The sequence below is a fragment of the Corvus kubaryi genome, unplaced genomic scaffold (assembly GCF_017639235.1).
Source record: "Corvus kubaryi isolate FWS band 111438036 unplaced genomic scaffold, C.kubaryi_AGA036_p1.0 37285, whole genome shotgun sequence".
In the NCBI taxonomy this organism is placed as follows: Eukaryota; Metazoa; Chordata; class Aves; order Passeriformes; family Corvidae; genus Corvus; species Corvus kubaryi.
This window is the reverse complement of record NW_024581089.1, coordinates 932,347-950,689: the sequence shown is the minus strand read 5'-3', so window position 1 is coordinate 950,689 and position 18,343 is coordinate 932,347.

Here is an 18,343-nt window from a genome sequence, read left to right as displayed (position 1 = left end):
CTATTCCCAGCAGCTCTTGCTCCCTCAGTTGGAGAACCTTAGTTTGTCAAAATATTATTGTCTTCTTGCCTTTTACCATGGTGAGAGTTCCAGGACCTATTACATAAGGGAAATGGTTATCTCAATGGATAAATGCAAGCTGAGTACACAAGGAACAAAACTCTAGGCAAAAATGGAACCAAATATTTATATGATGTGTAGGAACCATAGATACCATATCATATAGATATACATATCCTGTGGTGTATAGCACCATAATTTAACTCGTGTGTGCGGGAGAAAGGCAGATCTCAGAGGCTGGAGAACAAGTGAGTGGGTCTTTCCAGCTGTCTATGAAAAAGGGAAGGTGAGGAACGTACACCATCGAGGTCAATTTGCTTTTGCCGTGTTTCCCAAGGTGATGCTCAGTTAGAGAATTAAAGTCACTCGTTTTTGGGGGAATCAACCTTCTCCCAGTGACTGTGCTCTCATCCCCAAAAGCTCTTCTTTCTCAAGAAGGCTTTAAGTAGTTTACAAAATCCATCATGTATGAAGAGCAGCAAACACAGCTCTTCCTACAGGTAGAAGATTCAATATCCAAGAGGTAAAATGAAAACAGACTGTAAGAGTTTTCAAAGCCCTTATATGAGGCTGGGAGATCAAAACAGAGCAGTCAATCATGTGCCTTAAAATGACTTTGAGTAACCCACAGCGGCTGTGACAGCAGAGTTTGGGTTCCTAAGGCAGTGTTAAAGTGCTTCAGAGCCTTTCAGTGAATGACAGTTTAGCTCCACCTCCACAAACTGTGCACACAGCTGTGATAACCATGTGTGTGCTCCACATTCAGAGCTGGTTAATGAGGAGTCAGGAGCTCCTGGAGGATGCTCCTGGGTGAGCAGATGCCTGGAGAGGAGAAGTCTTTGGCATGATCTAATTGTGACCTTCCAGTACCTGAAAGGAGCCTGCAAGAAGGATGGACAGAGATGTTTTCCAGGGGCCTGGAGTGACAGGACAAGGGGGAACGGCTTCAAACTGACAGAAAGTAGGCTAGACATCAGGAAGAAATTGTTCCCTGGGAGGGTGGGCAGGCCCTGGCACAGGGTGCCCAGAGCAGCTGGGGCTGCCCCTGGATCCCTGGCAGTGCCCAAGGCCAGGCTGGACATTGGGGCTGGGAGCAGCCTGGGACAGTGGAAGGTGTCCCTGCCCAGGGCAGGGGTGGCACTGGATGGGATTTAAGGCCCCTCCAACCCAAACCAGTCTGGGATTCTGTGATTCTGAGAAGTGCAGGAGTCTTTAGGGCAGGGGGACATTTGCAGGGATACAGCATTCAGACTTTTACTCTGCTGACCTCACTCAGCCCAGTAATAATTTTTTATTTGTATTTGAAGATGGTATTCAATGCCTAAAGATTTTAATTTCATTAACATACTCCAAGCCACCATTCTGTGCGGCCATATTCTTATTTTAGGATCTCTGCTCATTATGGAACAAAAATAACACTCTGACATATTATCTTTAAAAGCAAATTCTCCATGCCTGTGTAAAAGCAGTTCATAGGAACCCCCCCCACATGAAGTCACCTACTATTTATATGCTGTATGTTGGTTACAGATAAACACAAGGAATTTATACATGGATAATGTGTCCAAAGAATGTCTCTCATTCTCTGCAGACCTGCTGATGAGTATGACCTCTGATCATAATTAATTTTCCAGGAGGACTTGAAACTGCTATTTAACCCACCTAAGTAATTTCTCATTCTTCCCAAGGCACGTCATTAGAAGACTTCCTTCTTAATTATAAATATAGGAAAGGGTGTGAAAAGGACTTGGACATTGATATATATATGGGATTGTATGTTCCATTCAGGATCATTGTCTTTTCTATCATTAAAAATAAATCATAACTACTTGTAAACAATTAATTCAATTTCCTTTATTACAGCGTAATTTAATTTCTCTTTGCAATGCATTTCCATAACATTATTGTTTTATTCTCTCTTCATAATGCTGAATGAAGAGATGCTTCCCCCCTCCCCTCAAGGTCTCTTTCTGTTTTCTCTCAGTGGAAATAACACACCACAGGCCATCCCCTTGTAAGCAGAAGCACTAGAAGGCTGGTCCATTTCTGCTTTTCAAAATATCTTTCTAAATTATTATAAGAGTAACCTTCATCCTTGCCTTTCTTGTCCAGATTCCAAGAAGTTCCCTAAGTGCTGCCCCTGGCCCTAAGTGTGGACAGGAAGGCATATCCCACCTGTATTCATGAGAGAAATGTCGTATAGTTTACACTATAGTTACCTGCTCAAGCTACAGATTTTTCTGAGAAAAGTTAGTGTTTGAGAAATTCCTCTGTTGCACTAAAGGGAGGGGGGAAAAAATGAAACCACTGTGTTCAGCTCCGTCATGGGATGTAAACTTCTCCCAGTGAAAAAAGCATCTGGCTGCACAAATCCAGGGAGCCAAAGGAGCCCTCTTCCATCTGTCCATCTGTCCATCTGTACCCAAATCTTTCTCTGAGATTCCCTGCCTCGACAGCTCCTCTCTGGCAGCCAGGGCCCAAGCCCTCTGGACTGGATGTGCTTATTTGCTTAGGAGTTATCTCAGTTGCAGGCAGGCTGCGAGCGTGGGGCCCTGCGCGCCTTGGCCCCGTTGGGCTCCAGGGCCGTGGTCGTCTGTCACCCTCCGTGCTCTGGGGCTTCCTGGGGAGCGTTCTCCGTGCCTGGGCTGTCCTGAAGAGCCCAAGGGCACAAGACATGTAAACACTTAGGAAGCAAGTGGAAAATGCCACTAGGAAACAGTGGGAGCCAATTGCTCCCGGGGAAGCTGGCTGTATTGTTGCTGGGATCTTGCCCAGCGCCGGCGCTTGACCCTGGGCCGCTGGCAGGAGCTCTGCCTGGGGACGTGGGGAGCCGCTTCCCAGGAGCGCTCCACAGTGCAGCGCTGCTCTGGCAGCGAAGGTGGATCCCGTGTGTGTGCAGGGCCAGATCTCAGGCCAGAGCAGCTTCTCCTTTTTGCCAAAGGTGCCCATTTCCTTCTGCTGCTGAGAAAACATTCCTTTGGAAAGGGCCCACACTGCCATGTGCTCCTGTGAGCGGCTGTTGCGAGCTGCAGCAGCAGCACCAACGCTCTCAGCTGATTGCAAAGGACAGGAAGGGAGTTTTCTTGCAGACGTGGGACTCCAGCACAGGCTGGTGCTCTCTGTTTGAGCCGCAGCTCTGCTGCCCTCGCTCACAGCGTGTGTCCATCCACACGGGTGTTACTCCAGGCGCACCGTGTGCGAGCAGCGCTCCGAGCAGGGATCCCTTGGCGTGGCAATGATCGCTCCTGCTGCCTGTGCAGGGCTGCACTGCACAGCTCCCAAACCCCACAGGCAGCCTGGGCACAGGCTGTGCGCAGACCTGAGCTCGGCTGGCTGCGCTGTGCCCTCTCCCCAGTGCACAAACCGGGATAAGCAATGGCACCTGGTGCTCCTCAGGAACTCCGCAGCCGGGATGTGTCCCTGGGATCCATCGGTTCAGAAGGGACACAGCGACTGGAGCTGTGGCTGCATTATCTCACTCTGTGAGGCAAGAATGCAGTTGCTTGGGATGATGCTCAGCCAGAAATAATCCAATGTTTGAAAGCACGAGGAACACTTTTAAATTCCTTATTAACAAAAAAGAGAAAGATAAGCCCAGAACTAGTTCCCTCCCACCCCCAAGAATGGCTTCTCTTTGATTCTAACTGAACAGGAAAATATTGCATCTTTCAGTTGGGTAATGAGGACTGCTGAATCCATGGGCATTTGTTCCTACCTCACCCTTCATCTCTCCTCTGCTCAATATGTCAGCCCAGCAGTACATGTGCACCACAGATAACGGGGACCATCCCACCGAGGGCTGTCTGAGCTTTTTGGAAGGAGCAATTTTCTGTGTACCCCTCACACCCTGGGCACGGGGGCACGGAGTGTTTTTGGTGCTTCCCGAACGTGAGCAAGGGGAGAAGAGGTCAGATAGGCAGGAAAGAGGTGATTTATGGCAATTTATGGAGGAGACACGATGAGCCACCCATGACTCTTACCCAGTCCTCATCTGCTGAATGTGAGTGATACCTCCCGGCATTTATTAATCCCCCCAACCCCTTGTAACATCACTGTTCAGCCTCTGTAGCAAGCAGCCAGACACTGGGGTGCCTCCCACCCACAGGAAAATGCTAATCTCCCCTCAGCCTTCTCCTCCCAAGGCCACAGTCAATGTCTCTCCGGGACTCAGCTGCCAAAGGATGTTCCTGCAAGTCTGCTCACGCCCTGTAATGTTTTTGTCTCTTAGCTAAATATAACACGGGTAATAATTCTACTGACACAACGTAAATGGCCACAATTTTTCTTTACAGAGTGTCTGCTTGGGATCCTGTATTATAATCTGGCTTCAAAAAGAGACATTTTTTCGGGTATGTGTCGTGATGCCACATGGCACCATGCTGTTACATGTTGTGTAAATCAGTGCAGGGATGCACTAAACACTTTCACGTGAATTGATCTAATTTGTTTAGAAGTGTACATTTCTAGGTATTTATATCTGGTGCTATCTAGAGGTGTATCAGTCATTTGTACTGCAACATAAGCCTTAAACATTCTCCTGTCTGGAGAGGACTGGAACTCAAGGGAAAAGAATTACTGCTCTGGGATACAAAATGCTTGCATGCAATTAATATAGAACAGATGATGCTGATAAAACAGTTTAATGAAGTGCTTTTAAATATGACCCTTTGGCAGCTTCATTTGTACTGTGCCCATAAACCCCTTCTCTTTCTCTTTCTTATGAAGTTAAATTTCAATGTTCAGTGTCTTTAGACAACTCCAAACAGCCTGAGTTCCACCCACCAGGCATTCCCACCAATGTGCAATGCTGCAACACAAAGTTCTTTTGGCTCAAGGTTGAAAGCAAGCAAGATTATTCTTAGTGTAGCTGAAACTGAGTGATTTTTTGTTCCATTTCTGCCCTACAAAACAGCCTTTATAGTAAGTATTGCTGCCAATGTGATTGCCATGTTCAGAAGAGTATCAGCCTAAATAGAAAACAGGTCCTGGACAATTTGTATGTTCTGGGGCACAGACAGGATCAGGCTTCCCGCAGAAATGTAAGAATGATGGGTTTTTACTTTTAAAACTTTGTTGCTCTGCAGCCTGCTATTCAGTGTCCCAAGGGATTTGTCAGGAAGGGAGAGGTGCAGAATTCCCTCCTCTGTCTGGTTGCGTTAGCATCCTCGACTCCCACCCCAAAGGAGGATGCTTCAACTGCCAGACCAGTGTGGGCAGGGGCAATCCCCAGCACTCCTGCTGAACTCTGTGGAAATTATTTTTGTTGGGCCAGATAGAGGGGCAGGAATGAGCACGACTCTGAGAGGAGCTGCTTGGGAGAGAGATTGAGGTTCCTGCTCCCAGGGCTGGCTCTGTGCTTCTCCTGTGCTGTGTATCAGACAGAGCAGGAGCTCCCAGGCCTCTCCCCTGGCAGGTGAGCGCTGCAATGCCTGCCCTGCACACTCCCTGACCCCGTAACGCCGCTGCAGAGCCCCAGCAGAGCTCTGACCCCTCAGAACCCCGGCCAGGTGGGGGTTAGGGCATGGTGCTGGGAGCAGGATCATCGCTGGCAGGAGGGCTCTGCTCACTCACCTCCCCACCTCTGCTTCCAGCCAACTGTCCTGTTCAGGCTTTTGGGAATAATGGGCTGGGGGGCTCCATTCCTAAAAAGTTCTGGACTATGTTTCTAAGTAGACACCACTTCACTGCAAGTCTTATGTGTTGTGGGAGAGCTGGGATTTAGGACATGCTGAGCTGGGGTTTTACTGCACTCTTACCAGTACCTATAAACCAAGCCTGGCTTTAGGCGCTTCCTGCTCAGTTGCTGGCTGGGCTTGGGCAGGGAACTTTTAAGCTCCTGTACCACATAGGGAATCTCTGACCCCAGCTTAGGGTTTTCATTTTCACTCTGGGGATCTAACTTTGTGCCCTTCTGTATCCTTTTGGGATCTGGTATCCCTAGTGGTGCTGTGGGCCCATGTGTGTGCTCTGAAATAAAGCACAGGGGCTGTTCTACACCCAGGTAAATTATTCCTCAGAGAGACTCCTCTGCAATCTCTTGTTCTCATAGTGGATAGCAAAACACAGTTTCACACCTGAACAGGCATTTAATTTTCCCAGTATGTCCGAGAAACTGCAGAGAGCTCTTTTCCTGCTCTCCAAACACACCAAAGATCAGCTGTCTTGGGTGTACAGGTCTTCCTAGCTCAGTCATCATGCCATACTAACACACTTAAATACCTTCTAGACAGAAGCTCACATCCAGCCAGCTCCAAATAAGCAAGGTCCCTAAAGAGTTGCTGTAATCCACATTCCCAGTGTTCACTTTAAAAGAACAAAACCCTATGTCTGTGATTCTTCTAATTATTTCATGTGCTTTCTTTTAGAGAAAAACAGGCTCAGGTTTTCTCCCCTCTCAGAATACCTGTGTAAACATCCCAGGAAGGAACAACTTCTTCAAGAAGGTGTTCCTTAGTGTGTTATTAACTCTGGAGTACTTGCCCTGTTGGAGGAATGAGAATTAATTGGCTGGTTGTGAGCTGAGAATGCTGGCAGAGGTGATTCTTTGTCGTGTCAAAGGCGATAAGTTCTGATATATTGCACTCTCCTGCAACAAAGGGTTTGGGGCAAAGAAACGCTGCTTTGTACAGTATTTGTAACATCTGAAGCAGTGAAATGGTTCTGTGCATGCACTCTGCTTTCCTGGCTTGCATGAGTGTTTTCAGCACATGCCAAACAATACGGGTGTAACTCTGTTATTGCTGAAGCTTTAGGGTCCAGAAGAGTCCACAAACGTGCAAGTGAAAGGGCTTAAGTTAATGTGGCTTATTCTCAGTGCTGACAGGTTGTGTGGATCTGCCTCTTTGGATAAGCACTGTCTCCTTTGGGCAGGCTGCCCGTGGGCAGTCACATAACCCTGGTTCTCGCAGAAGCAGCTGCAGCCTGGGGAACCAATGCCAGAGGAATAGGAGCCCACCTAACCCCACCTCTGTCCTTCAGAACGTGGCTTGGGATGTGAACCCTGTGCTCTGCTGGAAACGGAGCCCTGGGAATGCAGGGATGCCCTCTGCCAGCTCAGGGCTGGCCTTGGGGCTGGCTGCTGCTTCCTAAAACTCAGGAGCCAGCCCCAGATGAGAAGAAACAGGAGGGTAGCACCGAGCAGCTCGAGGGCAGGGAGGCAAACTATCTGGAGCAGCTGAGAAATGAGCCTTTGGGATAAAGGTTAACTGGTCACAAAGAGGAGACAGCAGCATCTTAAATCTTCAGCCAGACAGAGGCCCTGCCCTGAGCACAGGATCTGTGCTTGCCTGGGAAGCATGAAATCCGTGTTAGAGATATGAAGTGGTGGAGCAAAATCGAGGCTGTTTTTCTCTGCAGGCCATCATCACAGAGAATTTACCTTCCTTTCTGATAGTAAGTGTCAGCCCTGAGACACTGAGGGGAAGCAAAAGCACATGAAATTCTTCTTCACATTTCTTCACTGCATAGTTTTAGATGAAAAGAACTGTGGATACAATGATCAGAACATTGCAATGAGTGTCCTGGGGAAACATAAAACTGAGCTCTTGGGGACAACTCACTCCTGCCTTGCCAATAAGCAAGTTGTGACAATGCTGACGGTGCTGCAAACAGCTCAGCTCCCCCAGTGTCCCTGCAGAAAGATGAGGGCTCTCAGCAGAGGCTTTGAGCATGTTTGAATTGCCCACCTGAGCGTGGGGATGTGGGCAAACGCTGTGGTAGCACTGCTAGCACATGGGTTGGGCACAGTTCAGGGAGGTCTGACTCTTTAGTAACAGGTATGAATATTTTTTCACAAAAGTGAAATGAACTTATTGACAAGTGCCATCAGCAAAAACGTGGAGTTTGAATATTAATTTGGCAAATGGATTGCATGCACAGTTTGAGGTTTTGTTTTGAAAACTACAGATGGCACAAAACAACAGTCATGCCAAATGGAACATGGAACCAGAAAAAGGCAGCTAAAGGTGTCACCCTGGCTGCCTCCTGGCCTGTCCATAGGTACTTTGATATGGAATTGAAGTTCACCGAGATTTGTTGATGAGAAACTCTTGAACTCTCCTTGATCCATCAGGTCACAGCTCTGTGGGCACGAAGAAGGGATGGGGCCATGTTCACCTAACGAAGGTGCAATTCAAGAAGTCTTTTCTTAATTCTCCTTTTGCCCTGCTCCAGTGTGACCCAGTATCTTGCAGGTTTCCTCTCTGTGAGCAGCAGATATGCTGCTCAGTGCTCTGTCCCTCAATCAGCTGGTGGCAGTGACCACGGTGCTGCCCTTTCCTCCCTGCCGGCGGAATCAGACTGAGAGCGCTTCCGGGGATTGATTTCCAGGGCTCTTTATGGTTAGGACTAGTGAGATTTGACAAATTATTTGCTTCCCCCGCTGGCTTTATCAGCAAAGCTGTCCTAGTTTGACTGAGTGCCAAGCTGTTTTTCGTAATCCCAAGTGATGGGAAATGGACCAGAGACATTCTGATTGAATGGGTGAGAAGATTCACTAATGAACTACGAGACAATAATCAGTGCAGGATCTGGCACTTGCAGAATATTTGTGCTTTGTGGAAACTGTACAGATTCTAGATTTTTAACATTATATTAAAAAAATTCAGTGTTCTAATTGTCTGGAGGAACTAATATTAAAGTTCAGCACAGCTTTTTGGAAGTTTGCCATAATAAAAACAATAATGAAGATTATAATTATCAATTATTGAAACTTATTCAAGATGCCACCAATCTCCCTCTCCATGTCCACTTATGGTAAATGAAGGGAGTAATTTTACAGGTGGTTATAACTAATTTTAGTAATATAATTATTAATTCCCTTTTTTCCTTCCCCTTTTCTGCATCCCTGTGATTAAGCATTAAATAGAGAATGTTTAAACATTCCCTTTGGAAAAAACTGTGTCATGTGCTGGGACAGGAATGGGAAGCTGGTGCCCTGCTCTCCATTTCTTATTGTGCTTTGTATAGCCCTGGTTCTGGGCACACCAGAAGTTTATCCAAAGCCACAGTTGTGTTGGTGTTCAGGTACTGGTGGCATTTCCTAATGGCTCACAGGGATCAATCAAATGTTTTAATGTTCCCAGCTAGAGCCAAACACTGCCCTCCCTTTACAGGGAGTTGGGTGAGATCACAGAAACTCCCTTTACTGTTTCAGTCCTTCTGGTGACACTGAGAGGAAAACTGAGCTCATGGATTAGTCTTTGGGCACAGCCAAGGCTTCACCTGGACCAGTTCAGTGTGCCCTTATGGGAAATACTGAATAATTCAGTTGATCGAAGGTGAAATATTCAGAAACAGGAGGTGAAACAAGAACAGCTTTCAACCTGTTATAATATTTTTTCATTTTTTTTAGTACTGACCACTGCTGTGGTGTTGGAGGGGCCTCCACATCTGAGCAGCTCCACTCCAGACTGTAGGGTGTATAGAAGTCTCACTCCTTTTGGGATATCTGTTGCCATGTCTCTGTCATTCTTCATGTGTGTGCTTCCTTTTTGGCATTTGATTCCGAAATCAATCTCACACCAGGTATCCACTGGCTGGGCAAAAATCCTACTACTGTAAAAATAATATTCACTAGTGCTTATCAGAACTTTGCAGAAATTGGTACTTATTTTGTAAGGAGCATGGTCCTGTCCCTGTGTCTTATGCATTCTTTAATAACACCTGGGTGTGGACTCTCCACAAGGAATCGGTTTGGTTTGTGCCCTGGATTGGTTTGGTTTGGGCTCTGGATTGCTTTGGGCAGTGGATTAGTTTGATTTGGGCTCTGGATCAGTTTGGTTTGGGCCCTGGATCAGTGTGGTTTGGGCTCTGGACGGTTTGGGCTCTGGATCAGTTTGATTTGTGCCCTGGATCAGTTTGTGCCCCGGATCAGTTTGGTTTGGGCACCAGATCAGTTTGGTTTGTGCCCCGGATCAGTTTGGTTTGTGCCCTGGATCAGTTTGATTTGTGCCCCAGATCAGTTTGGTTTGTGCCCCGGATCAGTTTGGTTTGGGCACCAGGACAGACCGTGTGGATGTGGAGGCTGTCAAATCCCACCTGGTCAGCGCAGGAGCAGTTCCCATCCCCATCCTGAGGGTTGGTGTGACCCAAATGCTGCTATTGCAGTTTTTGTTCACGGCTCTGAGTGCTGTGAGCAATAAGCTCATCAGCTCCCAGTGAAAGAAGCTCCTTTCCACACCCATTATTCCGCAGGATAAAATGAGTATTCTCCTAGGCTTTGTCAGAGTGAAACAAAGGCCTTGTACAAGTGGAGTAGAAACAATAATTGTTCATGAACTTGCTGTGGATGAGGGAATTATGCAGGATTTTTAACCCTTTTCTCAGCAGGTAAAATACCCACATGGCAAGGGACAAGCTGACATCGACTACTTCCTGTGCATGTGCTTTTTTCTAATTAGAAGAAATTCAGTATTTTGAGAATTAGAGATTTCCTGGTGTCATAAAGACTTGAAAATACAATTTAGAGGTTAAAAAATGACTTAAATCACCTAAGCTTATTATTTAGAAACCAAATCACCCTCACAGTAAAGTGAGGGTGGGGAGGCCCTGGCACAGGGTGCCCAGGGAAGCTGTGGCCGCCCCTGGATCCCTTTTCCTAATATCCACCCTCACCCTCCCCTGACACAGCTACATGCGCTGACCCAGCTTCATGCCATACATCTCCAAAATAATAAAGAAAGATTCAATTAAAATCTGTCTTCGATGTGACGCTTTGAAAATTATACTTGAAAAGTGATTTTGCTTCCTAATGGGTTTAATCGGTGTTGAGAAGCATTTATATCAGGAATTCTGTTTTATTTACAGTTTATTACTTCATCAGATGAAAAAAAAATCTTATTTTGTTCAATTTTTGCAAATACAGTAATTTCAGCATGTGACCTGTCCTGTTTTTGTAGCCAGTCAGAGGAACAGGCTAGAATGTTTTGGTTGGTGCTTTTCTGTAGCTCTGCCTTGACCTATCTTCCAGTTAACCCCCAGTTAAACCACTGGAGGGCAGGATAGAAACAAAGGAAAGCTCTTTCCAAAACGGGACTCTACCTGGTTCACAGATTCGTGGGTGCAGGACATTCATGTTCAGTATTCTGCAGCCCCACTTCTGCTCGTTGTGATTAAGGCCTTAGACAGTGAAATCCTGGCACGGATAATTAGAGAGGAAGTCCATTTGTTTTGAATAAGAGTCGAAAGTTTTTATTTAGCAATTTTTTTTTCTAAGCCTGAAGAATAAACCTCCTTGAGCACTCAGGTTATATCCCAGAATCCTGGAATGGTTTGGGTTGGAAGGGACCTTAAAGATGATTTCATTCCACCCCCCCAGTCCGGGCAGGGATGCCACACAGCAGCTCAGTGCTGTTGCAAACCATGCAGCAGAGGAAACACTCCCAAATTTAAACCCCAGAAGCATCCCTTGGACAGCAGTATAAGCACAGGCTTCAGCTGAATGCTGGCATCACAGACAGCTTTTGAGACTCAAAAATAGAAAATAAGATTTTGGAAATCCACTTTTTTTTTTTGAAAATACATAAACTGGACAGATTAATAATTTCTCTATTTGCATAAATAAACCATTATTGTATATCTTGCTATTAAATATCAACCTTTGGTGCAATCATTCCAGTACAGCTGTAGGAACTCTCATGTCTCAGTGTAGTTGGTGGTTTCTCTGTCTTGTTCCAGTTATTTATTAGATAAAACATTAAGGTGCTCTATTGAAGTGATCTTTGTGAGCTGTTGGGAGGCAGGTTTTTGTGGAGGTTTTTGGTTGGTTGTTTTTTTTGTTTGGTGGTGGTGGGTGTGTTTGTGGGGTTTGTTTATTGGTTTGGGTTTTTTCTAAGGAAATCTATTCTGCTCAGCAGCAGAGACATGATTAAGAGCACTCAGGAAAGTGCTCCTGGCCCTCTGAGCGCATGGTCATGGCACTGCAACCAGCTGGGCGTTAGAAAAATGAATATCCCTGACATCTGTTACCGACCCCCACCCAAAAGCCACTCGGGGAAGAGCAGCCTTTGAGGAGGATGTGCCAGTCTCAGCAGTGCTGGTGGCGGCAGGAGCAGGGAGGGGAAGGGGGTCAGCGCTCAGAGAGCAGGGCTGAGGCTGCTGAAGTGCCACTAACCCAGTGGTGGGGCTGTCACTCCTCGGGGAGGACAGGCCAGTCCCCTGCGCCCTGCCCTGCACCACCCCCAGGGATCTCTGCACTTGCTGTGGTACATTAGAGCTTTTTTTTGGTTCCTTTTAATGCCACAATTGCAGTGCCTTCCTTCATGCAATGGAAACCAGCCAGCAGACCTACAGTGAGCTGTAGGAAAGCTGTTGGAACTCATGTGCAGTGCCTCAGCATCTCCTCAGCTGTGAGAGAGCAGCTGAAGGCGGCCAGCACAGCTCTGCTGAGGTCCTGCCTCTGTCCCTGTGCCTGCCTTGTGTCGAGCGATGTAGGAGGAAGCTCAGGCTCAGCTGAGTGAAGTGTTTGGGTAATGATCAGTGCATCATTTGCCTCTATTAAATTTTTTTAAAAAGGGAAAAAAATGTCTGGACTGGGAAAATAAGTGGGGTTAGGAGGTGCCCCAGGTGCTGAGTGCAGTAGCATCTATTTAACCAGCACATACACCAGGGACAACGCTGATCCCTCTGCTGAGCACTTCCCTTGGTCTCCGGGAGACTGAGGCTTGCTCTGACTTCTGGCAGCTTTATAAGACCTTGCCTAATTTATTTCTAGGGAGTGTTTAAAACGTGCTGGTTAAGGTTTGTGAGCTGACCTGTTTTAAAGTCCCACCTGCTTCCCTGCCAGGTCTCAGTGCAGTTCAGTAACCCAGCCTCTCCCCTGGGACTGTTCCACTCTTTTGGTCCCACTTTGATCTGGGGCTTAGTGCAGGTGAGGTGTCGAGGTGCTGGCAGAGAGGTCAGCCCCAGTGAAAACGGATCTCCCGTGTCCTCCTGCCTGGTGTTGTTTATCTCCAAACAGAAGCACTCCTTTATGTCCAGGACAGCTCTTACAGCAGCTCTGGGTCTGTCGTGTCCAGGAATCGGGAGGCAGGTGCCAGCCAAGAGGGGAACTGGCTGGAACGCCTGATAAGCAGGTCAGCCCCACAGCCACCCCAGCTGCACCCGCTGTGCGGGGAGGGCCCGGAGCTGTCCCCGGGCACACGGGGAGCACAGGACCAGCACTTATTTCTGCCTCCTTTCCCTGTTTCCCTTGCATTTTCGTGCCTAACCCTGTGTTAGCAGTTTATGTTTTTGTCTTTCGTTTCACACAAGGTGAAAGCATGTTTTTGTTAGCCAGGTAATTCTGTGCTTCTGGAAATCCTGCTTCCATTCTTACCAACCTGCCTGCTTTTTGCAAATTAAGAATACCAAGGGAATATAACAATGTGTTTTCCTTGTGGTGAAGACAGCATTTAAAGTACAGAACAGCTATTAAAACAGTAAAAAATGCAATTTTGATGTTTTCCAATTTTTATTATGGTAGACAGGTAGTTTCATGTTAGAGATAAGCCTATCTGTAAGTGAAATAATTACTCTTTAATTAAGATAATTATAAAAACAGGAATGTAAATACTCAAGGTATAGTATGCCTCAACATTTTTCCTTTCACATTATCCACAAACTTATCTTGCATACCTGAACTCTGTTTTTACTTGATTACAACAGCATATGCTGAAAACTGAAAACAGAGTAAGCAATTAAACTGTATGTAGACTGTTAATAGCTGAGAAAGACTTTTTGTTGTCATTTTCCTAATTTCTTCAGCCTTTATCTTTTTATCTTTTTTTCTAAGGAACTGGTGGGATTCTCCCACCAGCCTCTGATACTGAGCTTATTTCCAGCTAGATTGGGTCAAGGGGCAATGCTTTCTAAGTTCCATCAGGGTTCACAGAAATACCTGATCAAAAGTAAGAGACCTCCCTAGTGCTGGAAAAGGCAGCAGAGGGTGAACCCCTATTAGAGAAACAGGTGAGAAATGTTCTGAGTGCCCCAGCTGGAGGGAAATTGTGTATTTTGAGACCACAGAGGCACCAACCAGGAACCAGCCGTCAGGGGCCAGTCCAACTGCAGCAGCTCTGCTGCTGGTGGCATTGATAATTTCATCTGTTCTGGTAAGTCACAGCAAAATATGAATCTCTTGTGTGTGTTCTTCACAGATAAATCCACAAAACACAAAAATTCAACAGCAAATTTGTTTCATCATTCTGTTCTGACCAAAGGCAAATTGAGATGATAACCAGCTCTCTGCAGTCACAGAGCCCATTATTTCTAGGCTAGTTTCTGTTCTCTACACAGTAGTGAACAGAAGTTATTAGAGAATGATGGCAGTTTCGTGATTTTATTTTATTAGTTTTTGTAATAAAAAAAGGGAAATCATACAGCTGGAATTAATGGTCTAGAGCAATGCTCATGTGCCCAAGTGCTACCTTGTCTTTTCTCTGATGTGTCTGTGCTGCAAAGAGTCCCATGCTGTTCCCTGTTAGTAATAATTATTTTTCTGAGCCAGTTGTTTAATTTTCTTTGTCCCCCTTCCTCCAGGTGTGTATGACACTGCAGAATGTGACATGGGGGATCACTGCCCACAAAGCTGTGGTTTCTGGCACAGTGTCTGAGATGCTGCAGGAGAGCATTTCCAAATCCTTGGAAACTGTGTTGCACATTGATAACGTTCCATTATCACAGTTTGTCTCTGAGCTCTGCCTGTGCTTGTTTCAGACAAATACAGTGCTGGTGTGGGAGTTGCAGGCTCTGGTGCCAGCACCTCTGTTGTGCACAGAGCTGTAGGAAATCCCTGTGTCTCCTGTGCAAATGAAAGCTCTTGGGCTCTGAGGAAAATGAAACCTGGTAGGGACACACAAGGAAGGGAAAAACAAAACCAAAAGCAGCACCTGGATCACTTTGCTGCGCCTCACCTGTTATGGGGCAGCAGTGGCTGTTTGCTATGGAATCAGAACATCCTCGGGGTCTTGGAAGACACCAAATGAATCTGGAGAGGATGCTGAGTGCCCTCAGTGCCCATTGGAAAGGGAGACTGTGTCAAATCAGGTGGAGGTAAGAGCTCCCAATACCTTAAACGTGCAGAGTTACCTGATGGCTTGTTCAGACTGGGACACTCAGGGTTAGGTCATGATCAAAGCGTGAATTCCGTGAGCAGAACTGCCACCTGTACAGAATTAGCACTTTTAAACTATTGAGGCAGAGAATCAATGGGGCATTTATTGCACTTTAACAAGAGTAAAAGGTGTGTTCAAAGTCACTAATTCAATAAAATGCCACTTACTTCCCTGTTTGGTCTCTAGGAGCTCAGTCCCACTGGGAAGGGCACTAAAGTTCTGTGAAAGGGAAATGCCAACCCCCAGTTCTGCACAGCTTGGAGGATGACTCAAGTCTGCCAGACAACCATTGACCTCAAGGTCTCACTTTCAGCATAGATGGAACTATAATTTTGGCCACTTCACACAGGTTAGAGATGTAGTCCCTGATACCTGCAAATAAAAGCGCCTCTGATGGACGATGCAATGACCCAGTGAAGAATTACGATGTCCTTTCTTGGAAAAAAAACCCCCAATTTGAATCAAGTGCACATGGTGACAGGTCTGTGAGTATCAATAATTCAGAACTGGTGCATGGCCACTCTGAGTGCTGTCCAACAGCACCTGGGATGGGATTATATCAGTAAAGGCTTCCCTTGACTTCAGGGATATTTGGATTAAGATTTAGGACTACATTAACTCTTTTGGTAATTGATATGTTTAATGGAAAATAAAATAAAATAAAATAAAATAAAATAAAATAATGTTTCTTTATAAAACCATTCTAGTTTGTAGACAAAATGAGGAAATATTCCACATCTGCAGAGGGTCTGGCTCTAGGAAGTTTCCAGCCTGATTACTCCTGCTGTGAGGGTAGAATGTTCTTGAACAAGTTGTGATGATGAATCCAAAATCATTCTCTGAGGATTCTGGAGGCTCTTAACTTACTAATTTAATAAGAAAGATGATCAGGTGCCCTTTCATTAGAGGAGTGTTTGGACTCCACACTAAGCAAACTCTTCATTGGAGCAAACTGCTCATCCTAACTTCATAAAGAGAATGAAAGAGATTGTAGAATCTCAGCTGAGGTGGTGAGCTGGAGCTGGTCCTGGCCCAGGAGGGAGCACATCCCCACTGTGTGTCAGTGCCCTGCTGCTGCTGCGTTTGCTCTCTGACATTCACAGAATACCACGGCTTGTCAGGACGTGCCCAAGGCAGGAATGAAGGAAGGGGAAATCTTTTCCAGATCAAGATAATCCTCACAAATTTCAGGGGCAGAATTCTTGAAAACCAAGTGCTGGGGCAAAATGATAACCTAATCATTTTCTGGAAATTTAAATCAGAGGAGAGAATCTGCCTGCAAAGTACAACATGCAATGTTTTGAACAATGTGTGTTAAGCACTCTCCTAACCTGTACATCCAGGCAGACAAATGGGGCATCTGTAAAAGCAGACAGAAATTCAAAATTACTCCAGATTGGTACTGAGCAGCAGTTTTTAAAGGAAGTTTAGTGGGTTCTGTAAGGCAGGTCATTCTGGATGCTGTTTGCAGAGCACAGGTATCCCAATTTAACTTTACTGTGTCACTACATGGCTCTTTAAATGATACTCTTGACAAAGCAGCCAAATAGAGAATGGTGCCCAAAGAGTGTGGGCTGTGCAGTGTGGCACTTACAGCTCAGTGTCAGGACAGCCAAAATTCCTCTTGGTAATTCCTTCCTGCTGTCCTTCATGTCCTCTGAGGGTATAAGCCAAAGAGCTTCACATTTTAAGGCTGTTGTTAAACCAAAGAATGAGCATATTTTTTGTGAGGTCTCATTGCTTTGTACTAAATGATCTAAATCAATAAGCTTGATGTCTCAGACAGGTATTGTGCCCAGGGCATCCTTCTTGATCATCTTAGGGCTTGTTAAAGGAGTAGTTTCTCAAAAGTAACACATTTTATTGAATGAAAGAAAACAAATGGTCCCTATCAGACAGCTCCTGGGCTGGACATCAGTGCCATTGCTCCTGTTCTCTCCTCTGGGGAGACTTTTGTACATCTTGTGTCAATGCAATTGGCTCTGTGACAGTGCAGCCACCTTAACCCTTTGCAGCAGGTTCACTTTCAGTTCAACAGGGTAATGGATCAGCAAGGGTACAGCAGGCAGGTGGGAACAGTCTGGAATTTGCCTGAAAGGAAAAAGAATTAGAGAAACCTGGGTGGATGTGTTGGACTGTAGCTCCTTTCCTGGAACTTCTTTGTAATATTTGTGGTGGTGATGTATTGGTATCTAGCTGCTGCAGGATTACCTTTAAACAGAACACCAAAATGGCCCAGGAACTCATTTTCTAACAGCCTGGTTGGGATAATTTATTTTCCTTCAATTGAACATCTCTCCAGGTGTTGGTGGTAAATGTATAGAACATCCTGTTCCTTGATCTGTTTGGGTTTGTGTTTCTTCTTCCAGTTTTCATCTGGGATTAATCCTGTGATACTGGGCTCAGTTTCATGGTCCTTCACTGCATATTCTCCACAGTAAATAGGGAGAATGCCAATCTGGATGCACACCTGGTCATACCTGATACCCAGTGCATAGCTGGAATAGATTCTGGTTACCATTTGCTACTTACCGTGATGTTTGCCAAATGCGTGACCTCTAACAGGGATTTTGTGATGTGGGCTCTTGGGTTCTATTCCCTGAGGAGTCCTGGTTCCCCTTGTGAAGGTGTGCAAATTGTTTTCCTCCATATGCTTTAATTTTCTTTTTTGTAAATTGGGATCCATCTAAATCTCCTTTATAAAGCTGTTACTCCACAGCTGTCAGCAATAGTCCCATCCAGCAGAATGAAACACTGACTGCCAATTTCTGCCAAACCTCTCCGTGTTGTATTTGTGGGGTAATGCTTTGTCCTTGTACCTTTTGCAATACCGCAGGAGATGAGAGCCAGATTTCACCCTACATGGGCAAAAACTCCTTGGGCCAGGAAACACTGGGAGTTGATAAACCCAAGGAAATGCTTCGAATTTCCTTATCAGAGGAGTGGCAATGCCTTTGTCTGTCTGAGCAGGGTGGAGCCCTGCTGATGTCGGAGGGAGGACACACGAACTCCGGTGTCGCAGGAAGGATGGCAGATCCGGGCAGGACTCGGGGCCGCGTTCTGCGCCTCGCTGCTCCCCTTCAGCGCGGAGCTGACCCCGCTGGTGTGCGAGCATCGCTGCCCTGGCAGGACCGTGCCCCATCGCCCTGGCAGGACCGTGCCCCATCTCCCTGGCAGGACCGTGCCCCATC